This window comes from Aythya ferina (genome assembly GCF_964211825.1).
Source record: "Aythya ferina genome assembly, chromosome: 1".
In the NCBI taxonomy this organism is placed as follows: domain Eukaryota; kingdom Metazoa; phylum Chordata; class Aves; order Anseriformes; family Anatidae; genus Aythya; species Aythya ferina.
In genome coordinates this window covers 134,299,446-134,325,377 of record NC_140296.1, presented here as the reverse complement: position 1 = coordinate 134,325,377, position 25,932 = coordinate 134,299,446, and the positions used below count along the sequence as shown (strand labels likewise).

The 25,932-nt window shown below is 40.9% G+C and overlaps 1 protein-coding gene and 1 long non-coding RNA gene across 5 annotated transcripts in view; one reads left to right on the top strand and one right to left on the bottom strand.

Moving 5' to 3' along the window:
• Positions 1-25,932, top strand: part of PHF21B (PHD finger protein 21B) — a 179,497-nt gene that overhangs the window by 41,439 nt on the left and 112,126 nt on the right. The gene's annotated exons all lie outside the window — the stretch shown is intronic.
• LOC311430055 lies at positions 18,401-21,016 on the bottom strand. The gene is made up of 2 exons (XR_014688523.1): positions 20,688-21,016; positions 18,401-19,433 (listed from the first exon to the last, which is right to left on the bottom strand). It is a non-coding gene; the product is annotated as an uncharacterized lncRNA (long non-coding RNA).

Sequence of the window (25,932 nt, the reverse complement as noted above, 5' to 3'; positions counted from 1 at the left end):
TTAAAGAGCAATGCTTTTATGCAACCTATTAACTGCCTGCTGCATTAAGCTGATTAAAAGAGAGCTTTCCTTTTGTAAACTGTCTTATTGTAGAGACAGGCTAGGGTAGAACTGGGTAGACACAATGGCAAGGCAATATATTTGCCTCCATATCAGTTCTTTAGTGTGATTACTGCTGCATGTTCCTCTAGCAGCCCAACACTGCATCTTATTAGCTTCCAAAATGGGAATTCCCCGATAACTGAAGCTCCATCCCTGATTATTTTACGTGGGGAACATGTGATAGTCTGAGGAAACTTTGTACTGAGACTTCCAGCCTTTTTGTGTACATTCGTAAAGATCAGTGGAACATACTAGTGGTTTCTTGTTGTGGTTCTTTAATGAGCGGAATAGATTCAGAGGGGGTTTTGTACAGCTTAATTAACATCACCCATTGGTTTAAAGTTGTGAAAGAGGACTTTAAGAAGATAAATGCCATGTGTATAAAGTCCCCCTAGGTGCCCTTTGCCTTGAAAATTGGTCTTTTGTTTTCAGGACTAGTGTGGAAAGAATAAACACAGGATGCACAAGGAGAAAAGGTTTTCTTAGACCTTTGTTAGAATTTCAGGCTGATTGTACATTTTTATTTTATTTTTTTTTCCTTTCCCTGATTCTCTGACATGCCAAAATGTATCAATTAACTGCAGCAAAGAGTTCAAAGCAGTTCTTGCTTTGCAAAAAGGAATATTTATGCTTAAACATTGTCTTTTAGTGCATGGGATACTGGAAGGTTGTTTTAGAAAGTACTATAGTGTCTTTTTTTTTTTCTTCTTTTGAGTGAGATACTTAATCCTATATACTGATGGCAATTGAGTGAAATAAGTTTATGAAACAAAATTATTTTTTATTTTGTTTTCAACATGAGACACTTGATAAAATAATTGCAGGGGGTAAGGCAACTATGTACATGTATCCCTAATAAATATCGTTGTTAGGTTTGCAGTGAATTACACATTGGCTGGCAATGGAAGAACTTGAGCAGATACACTATAGTCCTTGATACTCTATCATGATGGTCAGCTGATGCAGGATTTCTTGTAGAATCTAAGGAACTTTGCAAGCAACTTGAGATATGGTATCCCAGGAGTTCCTGGGGTGATGAAGATCACTTAGAAGCCCACTTGACTAGCTTTAGAAAGACCACCTTCGGCTAGATAACCTAGATGAGCTTTGCAAATTTGATTCTGCGGAATATTACTTGACCTTAGTCCTCCCATATAAAAATTATATTCTGAAAGCCAAGGAAACATATGATCAGGTTGAGAGAGATCTAACCTGCTTTGAGTTTCAGTTGCTTAACATTTTACTGTGAAGTGATTTTACCCTCCACTCAAATGAGGGTATGTGCCTGTTGATCTGCAGCCTGAGTGCTTTAAATCCTTTGTTCACAAATAATAATGGAAAATACTGTCTAATAAGTAGAACACAGGGGTGGGAACCAGGACTCTAGGGTTCCTCCTTGCAGCCTTGTGGCTTTTTCACTGTGACTTTTCATCTGATTCCCAGTGAAGGCATTCCCATTGTCTTCAGCATGAAGTCATATATGGCTTTGGCTGCATCATTCAGTTTATTGTTTGTTAAAACGGGGACCCAAGCATTGAAAACACTGGTTTATATTTGTAGAGAGATCAAAGAAATGAAAAGGAAGGGGTTCTTTAGAACAGTAGATCATTGTTGTTAGTTCTTTTCTGCATTTTCTTCTCTCTCAAAACATTAATGTTTTGCTGCTTCTAGTAGGTGTTTTGGTCAAGAGACACAGTCACATTGGCAACTTTAAAGTTGCAGATTTGCTTGTGTTACAAAACAGGTAAACATGTTGGCATGTTGATTGTGATGCTGTGACATATAAAAATCCATCTGTATTCTTGTGAATAACTTTGTGATTTCTGATCTCTTTCTAACTTTCAACATCTCTTCTCAAAGTAATTTACCAAAACTCAGTACAGATGTTTCAGGAGATCTTCACTACCATTAGCAATATGAACCACATACCAGCATGATTTCATGAAATTCAACAATTAGAAATTGACTTTGTCTTCTTTTTTCTTTTGCCACACACCATACATGACCTCTTCATTACTTAAGCAGTGCTTTAGGATCGTAATTTGAGGTATATTCCTGGTTTCAATCTTCTTTAAATTAAGGAAAGTCTTGTTGACAACAGTAATTTTACCAATGAAGACCAAGTCCTGGGGAGAGAAGTCAGGTCAGCAATGTTAGAATTCCTTCTTGGGGACTATAAATCTTCATGAGAAATGAGCACGAATGATATATTATGGGTAGATATTACTCCAATTCTTTTGAAATAAACAAGTGTTCAGTGTCAAGGCTTTTTTGGCCCTTTTTCTTATATCTCTGTTTTACTAACCTGGAACCGAAATTTCATTAACTGCCAGGATTGACATTTCTTCACATGGCTTTGGTGGCGTGTTCCAGTGGCCAACAGCATCATGACAATCTGTCTATATCTGGAAATTGATCTGTTAGTGCCTAAGCTGATTGAAATAGAAGCAAACAGTAGGAAGAGTGGATATTATTGATATAAAATTGAGTTCTTATTGGCTTTGTTATCCTAGACACTGTATTAGGATAAATGAGGCATTCCACGCAGCTTTCAGCTAACAGCATCTATTTTTAAAAATGTAATCTTATAATACAAAGAAATAATTGCGTTACTCTGCTATTTTTAGTTTGCTACAAATCCTGTAAACGAGCTGACAGCATCCTGTTAGGGACTACGTCCCATTTAGTACTGAGCCTTGCCCCTCACACAAAACCCCCAGGAGCCTGGGAAATCCCTGGAAATAGAAGGGAGATGTGGAATGGTTTTGTGTGGGGATGTGGCACTGCTGCTTTTCTGGGAGTAGTGGCATAGGGACAGGTGCTGACAGATACACACAGTGCAGAACTGAAATGCTGCCCTGTTCTAGCCTCTGCAAGCCGCCTGACACCTCTTGGCCACCGCTTACAAGAGCATCATGTTTGTTGTTCTTCCCCACTTGGCACTGTGTTTGTCTGAGAGCACAGAATAAAGCCAAAGTATTTTGAGATTCTGCCTTGAGACTGGCTGGTTTTCTGTCAAGCTAAGAAATTGTGAAGAGAAATGTAGGTCACTTTAGCATTCTGCTTCTCCCTGGCTTTCAAAGCTGTGGTGCAAATTCAAGCAGCCTTCAGGCCACTGGCCCAGCTGGAAATTGCAAAGGCCATGGTATAAAGACTATAAACATGGCCAGAGTCTACCTTGCTGAGTGTCCTTATGAGCTGGAACCATGTCAAAGTACATTTTTTCAGAGTGCAAAATAAGGTAATAATTGGTGGGTGAAAATACTACAGGAATGATGTCGCTTCCCATGTTTTCAGCTCAGAGCAATCTGTTTCTGAATCAGCAGAAAGAGAAGCCCCAGATTAAAAAAGAGAGAAAAAAAAAATAGGGTTTGGGATGGAAGGGCTGGCAGAGCTTTGACAACGGTACTGTGTTGAGTATGGAGTCGAGCATCAGCTCCTACGAAAAAAGACCAGGGAGGTGAGAAGGAGATAGGGGAGTGAAGGAACCAGGATGGCATGGTTATTAGTGGGGTATAAATACCCTGCTCACTCAAGAAGGCTACCTCATGCTAAAAGAGGTTCATGTTTCACATACTGATGATATAGAATTATCTGCCCAGAACTGAGGACCTGAAAATGCCAGTTTTTGATTTTTCTATATAGCATTCACTCTGTGTAATTGGGGAATGGAGAAACTTGGAGAGCAACAAAGTGTCTTTAAACCCCTTCCATGGTACCTGAAGAGATTCCTCCCTGCTTCCCTTCCTGTTAAGCAAGGATGCGCTCTGCAGTGAACAAACAGCCTTCTAAAAATGTACCTCCTGGCTTAAAATGCCAGAGGGACAGGAAAAGTACAGCAAAGCAGGTAGAAAAAATTTAGTCAGAAAAAGAAGCTCCTACTATAATTGTACCTTAAATGTGAAGAAATGGTGCTTATATGAAGTGACAAGGAGCTAGTTAATGGGATCCATATCCACAAGTTACAATAATGCAGCTTTTAAATTGAGTTTTTGTGGCAGACCGGCTGAATAAAATTATAAAATTGCTAAGCTGTACTTCAGTTGCGTAGTAAGTGGTGCATGTGGTGTGAAAGACAAGCTGCGGTGTGATAACAGACTATCTCTTCCATGCACAAAGAGTTCTGTATTCTGATCAACTCAACAGCATGCACTGGTAAATATTGGTCCAAGCTACTTGGTCATTAGAATTTATTGTGTTGGTTTAATCACACTGAGTTTAGGCACTCTTTTGGTCTGAATTTACTGGCTAGCTTTCAGAGACACTCTTGTGCAATTATTACCCTGTACCCTATTGGCATGAGATGAAGAATTACTGGGGAGCCCAATGAGATGTAATGGCATGTGCAAGAGACTGGGGTGGCTGAGAGTGGAATCAGCTTTTGCTTCTCTCTGGGTTTTCAGGGTCAATTCCAGGAGTGTTCATCTCTAATATGAGTTTTTGGCAGGACTAGAAATAGAACAAATTCCACCATGGTTCACTGATCACCTAAGATTCATTTGGAGAAGTTTTGGCTCATATTTGCTAGCAATGGGGTAGCTCCCCCGTGCCTCTCCCTGTCCCCTTGTTGTGTGGCAGAGTTGGTCTGTTATAAAGAGGGGCAGCACAAGCTCGCGATCAGCTGCTTTGGTGACTTGGCAGTGATGCTCCTTTGATCCTTTCAGTGCACACCCAAAGTATTGACTTCAATACAAACATTTCCTGTATTTTGCCAGTGACTTTTATGCCTATAGTTTACAGATGCCAACAACACCTTCACATTTGTTTTTTTGTTTTGTTTTGTTTTGTTTTTTGATCTTGCTTTTCTATTTTTTCAGTTGTAAGCTCTGCTGTTTGGTGAACTGAAATGTTGGCAAAAGCCACATTTACTTTGGACAGTTGCCTAGCAAGTGTCCTTCTGTTCTGGCTGATGTGAGTGCAGAGGTGCTGTTATTGCAATTCCAGCAGTCCATTGGAGAGACACTGCTTGTTGTCCCACTATGTTATGTGATTTGGAGGTGTTGACAGATGGGGATTAAGGTGAGATAAAACACATTTTTTACTGCTTGTGACTTCACCCAGGTGAAGTGGCTTCAAACTCAGCTTCAAACTCAGCCTGATGTCCTAAATGAGAACCTTGTGACTCTTTGAGGCTTACATCACTGGCAGCCCTCATGGTTTTATCATAGGTATCACAGTGGTGAACACTTTTCAGATTGACAGCTTTTGTTAGCAAATGTTAACATTTCATTCTAAAAACAGAAAAGTTGTTAGCTCACCTGATGGTTGAGAGAAACTTGAAAACTTGTTGATTTAAAGGAGCCTACCTATATTATTTTGCTTACTTCTTATAATTTTCAAGCTCATTTCTGTTCCTATATGTTTGGAAATGGAACTAGGTCCTAAGTTTCTGAATGCTTGAAGCTGACAGCATTGCTTTTTATATAGGTTATAAGCCCAGGTTTTTAGACATATGATAGCTTTTAACTCACATTGAAATCAAAGGGAGTATAAGCACCTAAATACCTTTTAGAGTTTGATCTCCAACCTCATACTAGCTTGTACCCTCACAGTCCAGGTTATTATTTCTCTGAAAGCAGTGTAGGGGTCAGATTCTTTTGGAGAGAATAAAAGTTTCTAAAATCCCTGAAAGAACTTAGAATTATCTATGTTGTCTATTCTGCAGGCTTCCCTGAAATGGAAGTAACTTAGAGAGAAAACATAAGTTGAAGATTTTTATTTTCAAATTGCAGTCACAGCCACAGCAATTTACTGGATCCAGCTTGCTATTTTTGCCAGTGATGTTTGGAGAAATAAACTCCTTGTAAAATGTAATTTCCAGAGTAGAAGAACATATCTGCAATCATTCTGGCTCTGGAAATACTAGGAAATACTGGGGAATGAAGGTTAGATATTCTTCCTGGCACTAGTCAAATGGAAACCCAGTGTTAAGGTTTGTCATGTACCTACCTGATATTTTGTATTCTGTCTATGGTAAATTGAAACAGTGACATTTTTCAGGGCTCACTTCTTACTGATAATGGCTTCTTAATAACAAAAATATCCATAAGAACTTATAGGGTGGCTTACAAGGTTAAATCAAAGGTCCATTTCGGCCAGTATCCCATCTCTGTTAGGGGAGTGGTCAATAACAGGTACAGGGAAGACCAGGGCAAGCAAACAGGGATACTTCATTCAACCTCCCACAATTTGTGGCTCAGGGACTTCATGAGCCAAAAGTGGTCTATTTCTAATGTCTCTGAAATGGTCCTCAGCAATGTCTTTATTTGAAATTTGAGTAATCATTTGCTTACTTGGACTTGACATAAATTTTGAGGCATATTTATATTGAAGGCCAGGGGCCCATTGGATAGCTCAGAATATATTGCTACGTGTGAATCACCACAGGCAGCATATCTAGCTGGGCTCAGAAACATGAACCCCTATCAGCTGCCTTCATTATAGTATTACACTTGAGGGGAGAAAGTGAGATGAAGAAATTAAACCCCACAGCCAATTAGTGAAGCAAAAGGAGTGGACTGCGGATTTACAGCCAGGTTTTCCAGAGTGCTCAATACCCGAAGCTCTCACTGGAAGATGATAGCTGGATTTTCTGAACAGCTTGGTTCCCAGCATTTGAAGCACCTTTGAAAACATGCCTCAGACTTGTGAAGGGTTTCTGAATGGTTGACCTTTAGGTCTGCAGTCTCAGTAGCCCTGTCAGATGGTCAGGGGCCGTTTTTACTGCACTTGGGCTCTTCAAATGAGCCCCGAGCTGCCATTGAGGTACTGTGACAGTGGTGGAGCCATGGCTGGCAGCGTGGTAGTGAAGCTAACTGAGAGGGTTGAGAGCTGAGGAAGCAGTCACATGGATGACTGATCCACGCAAGTCACAGAGCCAGTCACCAGGTGAACAGGTTTGCTGCTGCTGTGGCTTCCCCAGCCCTCCTGCTTTTTGCATGCAAGAGCATGCCATGTCTACCTTCTTTTCCTCATGGTGAGGCTCTTGTTATTTGTAGCTAAAAGTTTGGGAGAGCTGGCCGATAAATTATGGTCAATGCCTAGATGCTATCCTTAAAGCACTCTCTTGCCCAACCATTCTTCCTTCTCCTACACTTCTTTTCACCATTCGTGGACTTGCTGCAGCATTTGTTTGCCAGCAGGACCATTTTGGAAAGCTGAGGGACATCATGAAGCGTTTTGAGGCAACAGAACTGGGCCTGAGATAAAGTGAATGTAAACACTCAATCAGCCCATAGGCCAGCATGAGGTCAGGCTGCAAATGCATGTGTGGTAAATGTGGAGGAAACCCTTGCTAAATCATCACTTGACCTATAAATCCCTAGAGTAGTGCTTCTACTTGGCCACACAGGTGCAGTGCACCTCCTCCTGTCTCTTCCCATGTCCTTGATAAGATGATGGAGAAGGAGTGGGAGAAGGTTTTGCTTGGTCACCCAAGGGTATCAGTGAGTACTGCTGAGTGGGGTTAGTGCATTGTAATTTACTGCTGCTGTAGATCAGCAGCAAATTACTATCCCTTGGAGCAAAGGGGAGGCAGAGATTTGATTCTCTTCTGATACTGAGGAGGCAGAGTTACCCACAGTGCTTGGGGCAAAGATACAATCTGGCTCTCCATTGTTAGTGGTGTAGTTTTTGCATGGGATCATTAACACATGTATAAATATAAACAACGCAGCCACAGTTTGTGGGGACTTGCATTCAAAGTTCAGATAAATAAAAATTGTTCTCCAGGTGAAAGGAAGGCTCTTTGGCTGTGGGCACAAATTTGTTTTCAAACAGCTACAAATATGAAATTATTCAACTCATTAATTGACTGTGCAGCTTTACGAGAATGAGCATATGGCTACAAAAATCCTTTTCTCCCTTTTTCAGTGCATGCTCCCCTTCCCCCCACTCCCCATGATAATCAGTCTGTGTTTAGACCTGGAAATTCAATGCACCATAAAAACTATTAAAATATCCTGGCTTTGTGAAGCATAAAAATCTTCGCAGTATCAAGCTCATTATTCTGTTATGTCAATTTAATAAAGATAATAAATACTTTTGGTCTGGTTCAAAAAATTTAAAAGAAAAAATTCTAAATGAAAACCAGAACTTTTTTTTGTTTTGTGCAAATGCTTATGCCAGGACCAACCAATCGAAGTGTTTATGATGGAAAATAGGGAAAAATTCAGATACATTTTTTGTGAAATGTTCCCGTTTCTCAACTAGATCTTTGCACATTAACAGGAAGGAAAGTAAAAAGCAAAACTGTGCACTCCTTAATGACATACACAACACATGGAATTCCAAACAAGTATATGCAAACACATGATTAGCAAAGCAGATTGTTGCCCAAATTAATCCCAAAGCAGATTTTTCACTAAATCAGTTAGAGGAAACAAAGGTATATTTCCTGCAACTTTCTTTATCAACTGTTTAATTACACAGGTTGCAATGTTATCTTAGGGCTGAGCTGTTTCTTGCTTTGCAGGCAGATACAGAGGACAACTTTTTATGTGCTAGCATCTCAGTTTGGGAAGCCCTGCCTGTGAGTGGCTGCTATGAGCAGAGGATTTCTCCCTTCAAGCCAGCAAGGAGCAAGGGATGTGCAGAGCCCCTTCATGGGCATGCTCCTGCAGCTGAGCCTGTGCATGGGGAGTAATTATGTGCAGCCACTTTTCATAGTGCAGAAGGGACTCTGTGCAAGGCCATGCTGGAAAATCTCAGCTGTATTTTTCCACAGGCAGAAATTCACAGGGGACTGGGGGTGATAGAGGCCATCCTCAGGCAGCCCCCTACAAATCTGTCTAGGTCCCACAGGACAGAGGAGCTTTTTAGAGGGAGAAGTCTTTCTGCTTGTCTGCTGATGCTCTGTACCAGCTTTCTGCTGGTGCTTGCTGGCCTCCTCTTCTCCTACAAAATCCTCCTAGCTCATCCCCCGTGTGAGTTGAATATGGGTCTTTATACAAGCAAATACTCCTTTGAGATGTGTGGGCATTAAGGCAAACTTGGCCCTCTGTGCCCTCTCAGCAAGAGAGGGGAAGAGAGAAGGATGAATACTCAGCCCAGGTGTGCCTTGTTTTTCTAATTTCTGACCTTTAGGGAAACACTAAACTCTCTGTGGTGGTTATGATGAGGTTTTGTATGATGCAGTAAGAGATGCATGGAGTCATCCAATTTTTCGGGGGGAAAGGGTTTCATCATAAAGTGTGTCTCATCAGGGAGCTGAAGTGAACATTTTAGTACACCCAAAATAGTGCTAACAAAAAAGCAAAAGAGTTGTAGCATGTTCATTAAAAGGGTGTAATAACATCGCTGCTTGTTTTCTACTCTTGGAAAGCAGGGCGAAAATTATCTGTCTTCAGTTGATGAACTCTTAAGTGGTCAAAAAGTCAGTAATGAACGTCACGAAAATGTGTCTGGTTGGACTCCCCCTACTTCTGTAATGGCTTTTATGTAACTAAGCCAGCAAGGTCAAAAGAGTAGAAATTAACCCTGATTGCCCGTGGTTGTCATTGGTATATTGGGTTCTTCTAATGCCAACTGTTGTGCACCGCTAGCTAGTCAATGGGCACTCTTAGAAGAACTGAAGTGTAGGTGCTGTCACGATGAGCTTACCAGGCCCCTGGAGACTCACCGCAGCACCCTTTTGCCTCTTCACTGGCACTGAGTGCCCAGTAAAGCAGGCAAAATGAACAAGGCCTTAGTGTTCAAAATCCACACTCATAAAGAGTGACATATGTCCTAAAGCTGTATGGACATTTTGCCTAATAAAGGAACACCATATCTACTGAAGACTCATAAAAATTGATAAATACCTATATTTCTGTCATTAAATGATACTGTAACTGGAGCTAAATCGCCACCTGCAATGAGTAAATTAAATATTGACTATTTCATTGACTGTTAGATTTAATTTGAAGCAATCATGCAGGAACTATAACGGCACAGAAGATGAGTGACTATTTAATCTTGGCTGTCATCCCTGTTAAGTGTTGAATAATGAGAAAAATATGCACTTGAAAGAGTAAGGGAGTTGACTTCATCTTGGGTTTCTGTGTCAGGACTTCATAAATTTGTAAGAAAGCTGCTAGGAACAGCTGTTGTGGCAGCATTCACATCCCTTTTAACATGGCAGGATTTGGTAACTTCAGTGCTCTGTTTACAAGAGCTCCAACCCCATTCTATTTCCAGCAGAACTGTTTGTATGAGCTAGCAGAGAGAATTGGTGCTCTTTGGAGAGCCTGTGCTCTGCCAGTGGACAACTGTGCCCAGGAGCCAGATACAGCTCTCATCAATGACGTTGCCTTCAGCAAGCTTATCATGGAAAGTAATGTGGCCTGCTGTGTTTTGCCTGGGATAGTGTTATGCAACTCAGGCACACATAGAGTATCTTCTCTTTTTCCTTTTCAGAGATACTTTCTGCTTACTGCTCAGCCAACTCTATTAGAACCCACACCTCTTTAACAGAAAGCTTTGCTGTCTCCTGGGGACTGCTGTCTCATTTAAAAAGAAAAAACGCTTGGATCTCATGGCAAGCCAATTGCCCTCATGTTCCATTAAAATCAGTGGCATTTCAGGTGCACAGCACTAAACTCCTTTTGAATTTTTTTGTGTGTAAATTAAGAAGGAAACAACAGTACCAAGGTCTATGGGGAATGAGTTCCATGAATGAGTTACTGTGGTGGTTTTACCGTGCTGGGCAGCTAAACCCCACAACCGCTCTCTCACTCCCCCTCCTTTAGATGAGGAGGGGGAGAAGTAAAGCAAAGAACAACTCACGGGTTGAGATAAGGATAATTTAATTAAAGGGAAATAATAATAATAATTAAATAAAGACTACCATGAACTAAACAATTTAACTAAGGAGAAATAAAAAGGGAAAGGGGAAAAGGGAGGGGAAAAGGAAAAATAAAAAGAAGGGAGGAAAACAAACAAACAAAATAAATGAAGGCTATATGGAAGTGCAGAGGAAAGAAATTACTCTCTGCTTCCCACAAATGAGCGATGATTGACCACGTCCTTGAAGCAAGGCCTCAACACACGCAGCCGGTGTTCGAGAGGAGGACCGACATTTTTTTCAACAAGAGCCCACCCCTTCCCTCTTCTTCCTGTTTCCACCTTTTATTGCTGAGTGTGACAGCACATGGTATGGAATATCCCTTTGATTGGTTTAGGTCAGCTGCCCTAGTGATGTTTCTCTCCTCACTTTTTGCCCACCCCCTAGGAGGGTTAGAGAAAGGCCCAATGCTGTGCCACTGCTGCTCAGCAGTAGACACAACACTGGTGTGATAACACTGCTGTTCCAGCTACAAGTACAGAGTACGGCACTGTATGGGCTGCTGCCGGGAAAGTTAACATTCCAGCCAGACCCAGTACAGTTACTCAGTCACCGAGTAAAGATTTCAGAATTTTGTCCTTTGTCTTGCCCAGAAATTAGCTTCTGTATGAGAAAAGTATCAATGAACAAAATTCCTCATCAGTGAGAACGGTCTTCTCTGGATTACATTGCTCTAAATTGTTTGGCAGCTCCCAGAGGGAAGACCTACTCCATTTGAGAAATATTCCCTCCAGAAAACATTCAGGGTTTTTAATTGCATTAAATGAAATACACTATGGCTGGATTATATTTCAAGAGAGCTGATTAATTAATTAATTAGATCAGCTAAAAGGAAATGAAAATGAAGATGAAAAAAGCATAAAAAAGTGAACTTATCATACAATTAGAACACAATGAAACACATTTACTGTCTTAATTTGCATAAAGTGGGAATGGTGAGTTTTGTCATTAGGCTGAAATATGGCGATTGCTGAAAGTGATAAAAGAAACGTTCAGTACATGGGTACAGCTACTTTTAAATGACCATTGTTGAGAAACAAGAGAATATCTGGAAATACATAAGAACCTCTACACAGAATGCTCCAAGGGCCATATCATGGAAAAATTCCAGCTTCTGCTTTTCAGTGAGCAAAGACTTATTTTTGGGGGGATATATGATTGCAGGATAAAGCATTTACATCTCTGAACACTGTTCTTGACTCTGAAAATCTTTCTAAAAATTGCACTAGTTCTCAGTGTTTTCCATACCTTATTGAATCACATACCATGATGATGAAATACGAACATTTTGAGGCTTCAGCAAATACTGTTGTTTCCAGACTTCTAGTTGTTTTCAGGCTGAAAACAGTTTTCAGGTATATGGTTTCCAGAGTAGTTGTGGGTTGCTGGTACAATCAGTAGACCTTTAATTTGGACCAACTGTTAGGGAATTAGTGACTCAATCAGAAGTTATTGAGCAGGTATGGGAATTCCCCAGTGGTACTTGATGTCTGCTTAGGAGATAGAAAGTAAGACTAAGTAATCCATGCTGACCTTGAGCTCTTTGAACGCAGACCCTTTTCTGACTTGTGGACTATTAGAACTAAGACTTTATGGGAGAGAAAAGATTTTATGTTTCCAGCAATAGGATGGTCAGCTGCACGTTTGGAAGGAGCTCTGGTATGTTATAAATGTTGCGGTTGAACCAAGCACACAAAACAATCTGTGAGCAGAAAAGCAAGGTACTAGAGCCTTTTTTTTTTTTTTTTTTTAAAAGGCTTAGTATGCACAGTTAATACAAGATATTGGTAGACTTTCCCTAAATAGCTCTTTTACAAATTCTGTCTTTATCTCTGTTAAAGAAGGAATTATAAACAATTTGTCTTCGGGGTAAAGGTAGAACCAGTTCTCAGTCCTTTCTGAACATTTTAAAGATGATTGTATAACAAGACATTCCTTAAGAATAATGCTTTGTGTGAAATGCTGAAAATGCCAGGGATTATCAAATTCCACAGAAAGAATCCTATCGAGGAAAAACACTGATATATTCCCAGGAGACCTATTTAAGGAGATTAATATTCCAATTCCTTTCAGACATTCCTGGCAGGAAGTAATAACTTTAGACCCAAGCAAGTTTTAAGATTTTAACTGTGGCAGTTGAAGCTGTTTTAAGCAAACATGCTTATCTGTAAACAGATAAAAGTTAGGACAGACTGGCTTTGGAGTTTCAGAGCTCTGCAAAAACACATTAAATAAACCAAGATCCTAATTTAAAATAGTGAACCACATCCTGAGCTGGTATAAATTATGTAATTCCTTTTGAGTGAGTGGAATTATGCTGATTAACACCATCTGAAGACTTGTTTTCCTGTTTCTCAGAGTGAACGGATTTTTTTTTTAAGTTCGTAACAATTCTTTGCACTTTGATAATCAGCTAGATATAAATCTCAAACAACAAATGTGTGTTTATTCAAAATTGTGAGTAAAGCTGCTAGTGTCAAGAAAAAATATAAGACAAGCTCACTAGAGAGAGAACAGAAAAATAGATAATTACAATATTTTTTTGTTGTTGTTATTATCAATCTTATTTTCTTGATAATAGTTGAAACCAGAGACTCTGAACTGGTTGGTTGTTTTAAATTCGTTTACATTTTAAGATGCTATCATAAGTTATTTTCTTTTTTTCTCTTTGTGTTGAAAACCTTTTTGCCTTTTTTCTTTTTTTTTTTTTTTCAATAATTTATTTTTAATTTTATAAGGTGGTCCAAAAACAGAAAATCTTCACTGGTAGTAGAAAAGTTGAAAAAAAAATTTGAACGGTTTCCAGGACAGAAAGAATACCTGTTCTGTTGGAAGTGCGAGTTGTCAGTAATACCATTTTCAATGGAGTAACCTCTAAAGATACATGAGATCTCAAATCCACAAGCCATAGAAAGGCAATCTGTAGCAGGACAGGATGCAATGCTGTTACTGCTTTGGAGTGGTTTCTCACCAAAATAGAGTTGAAAGTACTGCCATCTGGAATGGTTTAGATTGTGTGAATTCTCCTTAGCCTGCTGGACATTAAGTACAAAATTTCACTTCAACTAATGATAAAAACCAGGTTTGATCTAAGCCTAGACTTTGCATTGAAACCATCAGAGGTACCTATGTACCTTTTATCACAAACTCTGGAATGGCAGTCTGTAGGGAGAGGGTAGATGGAATGGTAGTCTTGGAGAGGATAGGTGAGCACTAGACCAAGCTCAGGCTGAAAGGATTCATCATCTGACAATTTAGATGAAGCTGGTAAAAGGTGGAGAAAGAGGGTTGCATTGCCTCCATTTTACACTTAGGAAAGTGAAGCAGAGAGGTGTGCCTTAAGTTTCAAAAAAGCGATAGCACTTAATCCAGATTTCCGGTGAGGGTTCTGCCCACTGGACAGACCTGTAATCAGGATAGACTTTTGGTCTAGATTTGAATAATTATTCTCCAATTGCATGAGCTAGACTGCCATAAAGTTGCTTTTCTACCTATGTAATAGTGAGAATGCAATGTGAAATAAATGATAGTTGGAGATCTCTAAACTAACGATTTTTTGAAGCACAGAAAATATTTCAGTATGTGTGAACTAGGAGTGAGCAAACACAACTGAATCTTGAAGCTCAGATCAAAATCTCATACACTGTTCCTATCACAAAATGCTGTTTTTATTCTGTTTCGGGAGAGGTTGTTACTAGAATGAGCATAGAACTCTAAAATCCTATGTGCTGAATAGTAGTCGTGATGAATGATGCCTCAGGGTAGAAATGCAAATAAAGAGGTACTTGAAGTACAGTTGCTTGTGGATTAGATAGTCAGAACTTCCTTCTCATGTCTGTTACACTAGAGTAAGCTGATATAGCACACAATTAGAGTCACTAGAATTGCACAGGCATAGCACTGGTGTATGAGGTGAAGAAAAAAAAAAAAATCAAATTTGATATTTTTCCACTCATTTGTTAGCTATCAGAAGATTTGCAATTACACCTGAGAGGACTGCATTTTTAGGAGGGCTACAACTTGCTAAGGTACATCCATGTGTCATAAAATGCTGATGATTTTCAATAAAGTACCCTTGCAACTCCTTTTGTTCCCATGGACTTTAATGTGGAATGAGGATGCTCAGGATACTATGGCAGGAGGCCTGATCTGTTCTTATCTGCAGGCCTTACTTTTGCCTGGTTTATGCTTAAAGGCCTGATTCTGCTGTCCCGATGTGCATTCCCAGAGGCAACAGTGCAGCAACCATTGTGTGAAAAGGCTGCAGGATCAGACCTCATCTCCTTCCTTTGCTGGTTGCTAAATTTTTAAAATATGCTGGAGGAAAAATAATGTGACTAATTAATTATGCTTTTTTTCCTCACAGCTCTTTAAATGTAAGGTCAGACTTATAATGATGAGTATTTCCATTGAGAATTGCTCACGAAAAAAAAAAAAAAAAACAACCAAATGATTTTACCCCACTACAAGAAGTTCCTCTTAGAAGAAACGTTAGAAACAATTAAAACATTTCAGAAGTTAATAAAGAGCACTCTGAAGTGGGAAAAGGAAAGCCATGCTCATCTATTGAAGTGTTCAAAAAGAATTGTTCTTATAGTATCTTCCAGAGAATCATTTAATATTCATGTAATTAAGAGCAGAATTTTGCAGCAGTTCTTTCTGGGACAGTTGTTCATTGGGATTTCTTCCCTTCCCCTGTCACTTGTCCCCTTCCCCTTCCCCTGTCCCCTGTCCCCTTCCCCTTCCCCTTCTTCTGCCCAGGGGATGGATTTCCAGACTGGGCAGCTCTGGACGGAGTGATAGAAAGGGAAAGAGGATGTATACGGGGAAAAAAAAAGCAGACTGCAGGTTGCATTGCTGCTGCAGCAGACCCCCAGTGGAAGATGCAATTTGCTGACTTCACCAGAAGAATGCCAGTCTGCACTGTCAGGGGGATGTCTTCTTGTCCCTCTCATTGTCCTCATGGCTATGCATGCATATGCGCATGTGTGTACAGGGTTTACTCCCCCTTTCCACTCTCCTAAAGGATAATTGGAGGAAGAGTCAGAAAAAGGTACAGCTGGCAGGTTATACAAATGGTTTTAGGGAGGGGTCACCCAGGAGGATGTATATATTCTTGCTCACAAAATGGCAGCCTCCAAAGAGATTTACCAAACACATTCTGGTAGATGGACTTCTGCCCCCATGTACCAAAGACAGATGCAACTCTCAACAACAAATCCACAAGTGCTCATCGTTAAGGTATTGCACTTCAGTCACAATCAAACAAAAAAGTCCTTTAAATGCATGCATTCTCCTTGCCCTCATGCAGATGAAACTCTAAATTTCATATATGTTGCATGAAGCTACTTAAAAGACAGTTGAATGTAATGGAACAGATACTCCCCTCCTCCAGCAGGCAGTTTTAATAGATTTATTTAAAAATTCATTGGGAACATGTCTTTCCATCGGATTTGGAAGAGGTTGTTCTGGAGTATTATAGGCTGAAACTCTTGCTGAACTTTAATTGTGAAACATCTTAGAGGCAGTCCAGAGTTGTCTTTAGAATATTTCCACACCCCCGGCTCTAAGTGTGTTGTCAGGGGAATGATTTATGGCTCAAATAGGTAAGGCTTTTGCCTCGAGGCAAGTTGCATGTGCATTGCATGTGCAGTCATACCAAACTTCTTTGTATATCCATCAGTTCTTTCTTATAATTGAGCTCAGCAAGAGCAATCCTACCTGTTTGCAGTTAATCACATCTTATGCTTACAGTTAAGCTGTGTAGCAGTCAGCACCTTATAATATGAAAACAGTATTTCTTTCCCTTATTGCTAATGCTGGCACCTGTGTCTGTCTGCTCTGTGGCTAGGATTGTTTTGTTATTGTTTTCTCTTAAAAAAAAAAAAAAAAATCAAATTTGATATTTTTCCACTCATTTGTTAGCTATCAGAAGATTTGCAATTACACCTGAGAGGACTGCTGGCTATGTCAGGCTACCTGGGAAGCTCAAACCTGAGTTGGGTCAAGGATGGTCTCATTTACAGCCTGGAGGAAAGTGTTCGTCTTGCAAAGGACAATCTCTCTCTTTAAACTTATGTTTGGAAAACATCAGATTAAGGCTGAAATTTGGAGAAAGTGTAATTACCCACATTTAGTAAACAGAATAAGTAATTAGCTTCAAATTCTAAGTTTCCATTTCTTTTCACAAGTGGGCTAAAGTCAGCATGGCAGTCATCCAGAACTTTCTGTGACCGTGGGGTTTCAGGTGTGGATTGCAGGCTGGTCTGCTAGGGAATGAGGATGAAGCAACTACAGTAGCTTTTTTTGGGGGAAAAGTGGGAACATTGCTTTTTGGGATTAAGAGTCTGTTGAACACCTAGTTCAAGGAGAGGGAAGCCAGGAGAGTAATTAATCATGGTACTTACCACTGATATTGCAGTTCTTTTCATCTTCTAAGTGCTTGCAAACATTAAGTAATTAATCAGATTCTGAACAGATCCTTGAGAGGCAGAGAGACAGCCAGGGCAAGCATCTGAGCCACATGGCAGCGGCAAGGCTGCAGCATTACTACTGGCATTAGTGCTGGGGGTGTGCAGGATGGAGGGGAGCTGCCCCAAGACCTAGCTTGCATTGGAAGGAGTCTTGTTAAAGATAGTGTGTGTGTGTGGGCTAGGGGGAGGCTGGCGGGATGGAGAGGGGGAATATCATAACTGATGTGAACAGCTATTCATTTCTGAGACCCTCTTACAGCTTGTCAATAAATCCTTGCATTTTCTAAATGCAGTGATCAAGAAAAGTACCTGCAAGAGGTGCAAGCATCCTGAGCAAGGAACAAGACCTTGTATCTATGAATCTGAAAAGCCAAAGATGTTACATGTGCTACCATACATGCACAGAAGTCTTGTCTGCTTCTCTCCCCAGGACATACAGGCATAGTCTAACCTCCATGAAAAGGCCCATCTGTCCAGGCTATTCAAGTGACATTTACACTTCAATGGCCCGTGATCATCACTATTTAGTGGCTTCCTGTATACCATAAGGAAAGAGGTACAAAATTAGAGTCTCTTCCCTCACTTCCAGTTGCCTAGTGTTAAATGATTTTAAGGCCTGTGGAACACGAGGCAGTCTCACAGCAATGTCTTCTTTTTCTTAGGTGACATCAGGATTGCAGCCTTGCTACTGAAAGAGAATTGAAGGGATTTCTGATCTGACTTTTTCTGATATCCTCCAGATCAAAAGGTGTTTGACCTCTCTTCAAACTCAGGTCACTGCTACTAAGGGAACTGTCCTCATGTCAGGAAACTTTAGTTCTCCCTTTTGCCTTGGAATTATCACTGGAATTGTCAGGATACTGTTTAAGTTGCATACATATTCAACCGCTGCTCAGGTGCCTTTAACTGATTGTAGACAATTACAATGGAACAGGAATCACCTGAATCATTTATAACCACATGAGAAACACTCCGTAGCCAATAACTTAGGCTCAGGCGAGGATCTCAGTGAAGTAGTAATTTATTCGCGATTGCAATGGCGGGCGCCCCACAAGCAGGAGAGAGCGCATCTACTAGTTCCAAAACACAGTTTATATACCTTTTGATGGCAGGACCCTCCCCTGTTTCCCCACTGAGTGGGTAATCCAGATTCACAATCTATCTGATGCTTCACAAACAATGCATGGCCTTCAGTCGCCGGCCTGTTAAATTTCAAATTTCTTTTGACATTTTTACTGCTTGAAGTGGTAATGTTTCTTCACTTATCTGACTTGACTTGACACCGTGATTTTCACCTAATTGTCCTAAGGAGTCTGATTGTCTGCATTTTACAAGGTCGCCTGCTAAACTTTCTTATCACTGTAAGCATATCTCAGTACCACATTCCCTCCTTCTAAACAATGTAACTCTGCAAAAACAACATTTCTATTCCCACAATTCCCCCCTTTTCTTTTTTTTTATAAACTGTTGATTTTTGCAAAAACTCTTTTTATTTTTATTTATTTATTTATTTTAAGTGTAATTTGGTAAATATCTTCCTGTTCTTCACTTTCTTTGCTCTCCATTTCCTCTAATATCATTTTATCTGAGTAGGGTGGTGGATCTATGGTCATTTGTTTCAATAATGTGGTTTCAATTAACCGCTGGACAAGTCCCCTTACACAGGGGATAACGCAACAGCCAATAGCTGTCAAAACTCCTGCTACTATAATCAAGGATGTAAATATGGACATTACCATCCCTTTCCATTTACCAAACCAAGATTTAAACCATCCTGTGATGGAAGTGTCTGCTCCCGAATTTTCTGCTAATTCATTGGCAAGGGTGGTAAGCCCTTGCAATGCTCTTGTTACTGTGCCATCCGGGGCAGTATTGTTACGGATAAAAGTACAATGGTTGCCCAGCATCACGCATACACCACCCTTCTCCACAAGCATCATATCTAATGCTATCCTGTTTTCCCAAGCCATTTTGCTGATGGCATCTAGTTGTTCAGCGATTCCTCTCATCGCATCCTTGGTATAATTGATGAATCTCTGCTGATTATAATAGAAATAATTAATCCAATCCACATTTTTATTGATTGTTACCCACCAGAACAGTAACTCAAACCCTGCAGCAATTTAATTTCTGGCTTTATGTTCATCCGGAACTCCTCTAGGTACCCCAATAGAATCTATGTATACTCTATCATCAAATGATATTCCTAAGCCTCCTTTACTTCTTCTGGGTATTTGTGATGTTTCTCTTTCAAATGCCAGGGTGAAGGGTATAGCTGATTGAACAAGTGCACAAGTGCCTTCCCAATTAGATGGTAGGGTGGACCGTAAGATCTTCCCTCCACCGTACCACCAGAGATCTGCCCTGGGGATCTCTAGTCTTGAGCAGTTTCCCATCAAGTTCTTGGTAGCACAAGGCAAATTCTCCCAGATGCCAGGTAGCACTCACACCCTGCCGTGAGAGGCAAGCTGTATGGTTACCTATAGCTGTAGAGAATGCAGGGGGAACTGTGATATTGTTATCATGCAAGAAACAGCAAAGAGAGACTTACAGGCCTCATTTCCCCAGGCAGTCTTTTCTTGGTACAATGCAATCATACATCGCATCCCTTGGGAGTCTTTGGTCCACCCCCATGGGAAGGGCACTATCTGGGCAATCGGTCATCCCGAGGCACAAGCATAGCAGTAGCTACGGTTGAGACTCTGGACAGTATATTTGACCCATTCTATCCAGGCATTCACGTCCCCATACCCTGTTTGAATCTCAAATGTTTGAACTGCCACATTTCAGAGGGCCTCCTGTTTACTCTCCTGTTTTCTCCTTGAGTTTCTCCCTTTCTCTGATGGCAATAGAGGATTGTTTCCATACAGCTATTCTCAATCTGGCTGTTGTGTCTCTCCCAGTTATTTGTTCTTTCTGCTCAATTGTCATTGGGCATTTAAATCTCCACAAGCTAACACCTCACAAGCATCAAACGTGACGGCTTGTGGTACATAACCCTCTGTCACAGTCACCCATATTTTGATGGGGTATCCCGTTTTTGCTATTATCTGGTCATGCCTTTTCCAAGTTACCAATTGACCAAGGCCTTCTCTGAGGCCTAGAATCACTAAAAACAAAATTAATAATCAATTTTCCTCTGTCATTATTTTTAAACCTTAGGTTTCCAAATAATTATCGATACAAAAATAAGATGTACACTACTACTATAACAACCCCCCCCTTGGGAGCACTGCAGTTCGCTATAGGTCTGTCCTTTCTCTCAATCACAAGTCACACTCGTTAGTTACCTGTGAAAATAAAAGGTTAGTTTACAATTGTAAGCTCTTATCCTGCTCAGAGTCCACTACGAGATTTTTCTCTTCAGTTTCAACTTCCAACAAGTCTTTTGTAGGAACAGCTTCCCAGGTACTAGCGTCGACAGATGCCTTCACTCGAGTATAGTGAGTCCAACCTTTTTCCGCAGTTCTTACGGCTGTTTCAGTGGTCAGTAATTGTCCTTCCCATTCAGGCCGGAGTTGACTCTTTCCAGGTCCGAATCAGGACCCAGTTTCCTGGATGATGGTGGTGAATGGGGAATTCCAAAGGTGGGGTTTGAGCCAACAACCCACAGGTCCTGAGAGATGACAAAGAAGAAGACAACCCCAGAATACAGTTCTTAAGGAAACTCTCTTATTTTGAATTGTGGTATCTCATCCCTTCTGCCCAGATAGGGCAATCTGAACAGCATCTCATATGGTGAAATTCCTATATCCTTTCTTGGTGCTGTTTAAACCTGTAGGAGTAAGCATTTTACCCAAGGAAGTTGGGTTTCTAACACTAGTTTAGTTAATTGCTTCTTTAATGTCTGATTCATTTGCTCCACCTTCCCAGCAGAGGAGGGGTGCCAGGGGCTGTGAAAATCCCACTCAATCTCTAAGGCCTGCTTTCACCCTTGCAGTAAAGCTTACACCCATCTAGTCACGTGGTCAATTAGGACAAACAAGTAACTCAGTAAAGTTTACCTGTATACTTTGGAAAGGTCAAACCACTGGCTCCCGTCCCCCTCTAGATGGGTTACAGAACACCTTTTTATTTACCTTTTGACATATGGTACATCCTCTACATATGTGCTTCCCTAAAGTGTATATTCCTACACAGACATACTTTCTTAGCACAACATCACACATTGCTTGCACCTCCTAATGACTCTTCTGATGTAAAACAGTTAATATTTGCCTCATTATCACTTTATTCAGCATTTCTCTCCCATCAGGGAGTATCGATTTTCCTTCAGACTTCATGGCTCCTGATTCCTTAAAAAAAATCTTTCTTTTAAAACTTTTTAGTTCTTTCTTAATTTTCAACAATTCCCTGAATCCTCTCTGCATTTATTCTGTTTTCCTTCAGACATTAGATGCCTTAAATACCTGACTTCTCTTTCTCCATATTGTAATTTATTTATTTATTTATTTATTAATACTCCCAAGCCCTGCTTTCCCAGAAAGTTGAATAGCTTGTTAGTATCTTCCTTCACAACTCTTTTCTCCTGTCCTGACAATAGAAAACGATCCACATATTTGTTAACATTAATACCTCCTTGGGAGGTTGTAATTGCTCCAAAATCTCTCTTTTTTTTTTTTTTTTTTTTTTTTAGATCTTACCCAAATAGATAGGTGTCCCTGTAAACCCCTGAGGTAAAATTGTCCACCTATATTGTTGCTTCCGCCCCCATTTCAGGGTCTTTCCAGTCAGAGGTGAATATACATGTATGTTTGCTCTCAGGGCCAGAGAGCACTCCATTAATAACACTGTTATTCCAGTCTAACAATTTACTATTTGAATGCCCAATTTAATCATCAAATCCCTTCCCAACAAGTTAGTCTCTGCCTTGGATACATACAATAATTGCCCAGTGATCATTTTATCCCCTAGTCTCAGCTTGGTATCCCCCCCAAAGTGGCACTGTTATCCCAGCCCCACTTTTTAGGGTTTCATTAGTTAATTTAATCCCTGATACTTTACAGGTCAGTAATGACCTAGCTGTTCCCCAGTGTATTGGGTTTGATGGCAAGGTTCGGGGGCTGTGAGTAGGGGGGTGGGAAACTGCAGTGGCAGCCCCCGTGAGAAAAAAACCCGGAAGCCTCCCCGTGGCAGATAAGGGACAATTTCATCTGGCCCTAAGGGGCCCACTGCTGCCCAGAGCCAAGCCATGAGGAATACAGTCCGTGCCTCTGTGAGAGCACATCCACGAAAACAAACAAACAAAGAAACAAACAAAAACCTGCTTCTCAACAGCAGTTGAGAGAGCGAGAAACCCCCCCGCAGACACCAAAGTCAGTGCAGAAGGAGGGGGAGGAGGCGCTCCAGGCGCTGGAGCCGAAACCCCCCTGCGGCCGCTGGAGAGGCCCCTGGTGGAGCAGGCTGTTCCCCCCTCCCCGATGCTTGGGAAACTGACCAAACACCACAGCAAATATGCAAATATACCATAACTTCTAGACTGTTACTTAGATAATGCCTACATCCTCTTTCCCTGCTCATTCAACTTCAAACAGCTCTGTTAAATATTACATGCCACACCTTTAACACCTTCAGCAACTCTTTTAACACTTCCTTTATCTTTTTCCAGCCTGTACTTTTCTAATACCAGCACCAAAGGCTCAGTCAGGGTCCAACTTAATTCCATACCTTTTCCCTCCAAGATACTGAAACAACATCTCAATATAGCATATTTCATCCCATATTCCTTCTTTCCTCCTTCTTCCACTCCAGATATTCCCATTCGAAGTGGCCAGCCTGGCCACGCTTAAAACATCTTATCAAAGCCTGTCTCTGCTAGGACTCGGGCCACAACACAGGCAGCCTTCTTTGCCTGCCATTCCTTCATCTCTCTTCCTCTCCTTTCCATCCTGGCCCTGACTCCCCCTGAAGATTTTCTTCATCTTTCTCCAACCCTCTGCCTCACTACCCGCTGCACTGTCAATACCATTAGTTTCGATCCTTTTTTTTTTTTTTTTTTTTTTTTTCCCTTCATATCTCCCCTCCAGACACACACCTCCAGGGCCTCCCACAGGAGGGTCCCCCAGTGACTGTTCACTACATTCCCCCACCTTCTGAAGCATTTTCTGCGTATTTTGCAAGGCTTTAATCACACAATGAACTTTCAAGAGCCCTTGGGATACTGGGTCCTCAGGTCTCATCCCCAAGTACTTTCTCATTCTGACACTAAGTCTCTCATATAATTTCTGTGTTGCACACTATTATTATTCCAGCCAGGATTGGCAAGTGGGTATTTCTGCCCTGCCGGTATTACCCCTGGTCCTGGAGGATGAGCTCTTTCCCATTCTTGTATAGCAGCTCTCCTCCTGATCATTCCCATTTCTTTCCCTGTAAACAACATACTTATATAATTCCCTCCCCCAAGAGTATAAATCAGGTCGTAGGAACTGGTCTAATTGTTCAGCTAGGCTGTTGGGGTCCTTGAATAAAGACTTCCTCTCCTTCTTAAAAAGTCCTAACCTCTCTGCTGGTAAGGAGGAGGGGGTAGTTCACCTAAGAGGATACACAGTTAGTGTTAGTACTGTTAGTATCAGGGAAGGCAAAATTCTCAACATATCTTCTACCTTGTTCTAATTCTTGCCAGAGCCTAGAGTACAATCCTTCTTTAGGGACAGTGTTAATTACAGTCCCTGTCTCCCTTCCCGGAGTGACTGCTGCTGCCACCAGTTCAATATTAAGATTATAGGGAGCATAACTTGGCTCCTTCTCTGAAAAAGGAATCTTATTGTTTACACATAAATTTAAAGCCTGAATTTTCATCAGACCCGTACTTTGGCCAAAATACTGCTGTTTCCTTAATTGGTTCTTTTGTCCAGACTGATACACAATATTTAACCCTTTTTTTTTTTTTTTTTTTTAATTATTTTTCTTTTACAATCCCTCTAATTTTGGAATTATGTTTCCAATTTCTTATCATTCTTCAGGAAGAACTATTAGTAGGCACTCCCCCAGGGATATCTCCCTGTCCCCTGGAACTCATATTTTCCCATTTTTCCTAACCCTCACCAGTATGTGCTACAGAATTTTCCCTTCTGCAGTGTACCACACACCAACGTACTGAAAAATGGGGGTGTACCGCAAAGCACTTCCCCGTGCCAGCGTTACCGCACACCTGAGTTTACCAGATTCCCTGGTGTACTTCCAAGCACTTCCCCGTGCAAGGATTACCGTACACCAGATTCCCCTGGTGTAGTGCCAGCACTTCCCCGTGCAAGGGCTTACCATACACCAGATCACCCGACCCCCAAGGCAATACTCAATATTTCTTACCTTGGTCTGTGCACAGAGTTACCGGATCGATTCTTAAAAACCCGGAGTGCCTACCTTCTTCCTTTCCCCACTACTTCACGGATCCTGCCTCTTTAACCAGTCTCGGGCCCTCTGTCAGCTTTCCGCAGAACCGTCACCGTCGATGCACAGGACCGCTGAAATCAGCGGGGCATGCCTTCCTGCTGCTGCGGCGGTGGGGCTCCCCAGTAGGTGACTGGATCCCGGACGAGCCCCCAAATTGTGAGAAACACTCCGTAGCCAATAACTTAGGCTCAGGCGAGGATCTCAGTGAAGTAGTAATTTATTCGCGATTGCAATGGCGGGCGCCCCACAAGCAGGAGAGAGCGCATCTACTAGTTCCAAAACACAGTTTATATACCTTTTGATGGCAGGACCCTCCCCTGTTTCCCCACTGAGTGGGTAATCCAGATTCACAATCTATCTGATGCTTCACAAACAATGCATGGCCTTCAGTCGCCGGCCTGTTAAATTTCAAATTTCTTTTGACATTTTTACTGCTTGAAGTGGTAATGTTTCTTCACTTATCTGACTTGACTTGACACCGTGATTTTCACCTAATTGTCCTAAGGAGTCTGATTGTCTGCATTTTACAAGGTCGCCTGCTAAACTTTCTTATCACTGTAAGCATATCTCAGTACCACATTCCCTCCTTCTAAACAATGTAACTCTGCAAAAACAACATTTCTATTCCCACACACAGCATTAACTGATCTGTAGGTTTTATATTTAAAATACAGAACTAATCTCTTAACCCAACTGTTGAAATAAATATTACATTCTTCAGGAATTAGTTTATCCAAAACCCAATTTTATTTATTTATTTATTTATTTATCGAGGTGAATAAGGCCATAAATGGAAAGCAAAGGCTTTTTTTCATCTGTGCTGCAATATAAGTAAAAATTAACAACAATCACAAGGAGCCCTAAGAAGTTTAAATATATTTATATTTTAACCTTTTCACACTTTGGCTGTAATGTAACAAAATGTGACTTTTAATTACCAATGGCATATAAGCTGCCAAGAGGAAAAGTGTCATGTAAAGAAAACATTGTTGGCTTTAGTCTGGCATGTGTGCTGTTCATTAACAAATTAAGTTAAAACTTTATTCTGACTAATTCCTTTTTTAGTTCCTGGGAGCAAAAATATTGACAATTAATGTTACATTTTACAGTTTGCACTGGTCTGTGTGTCCTGGCCTATACCCA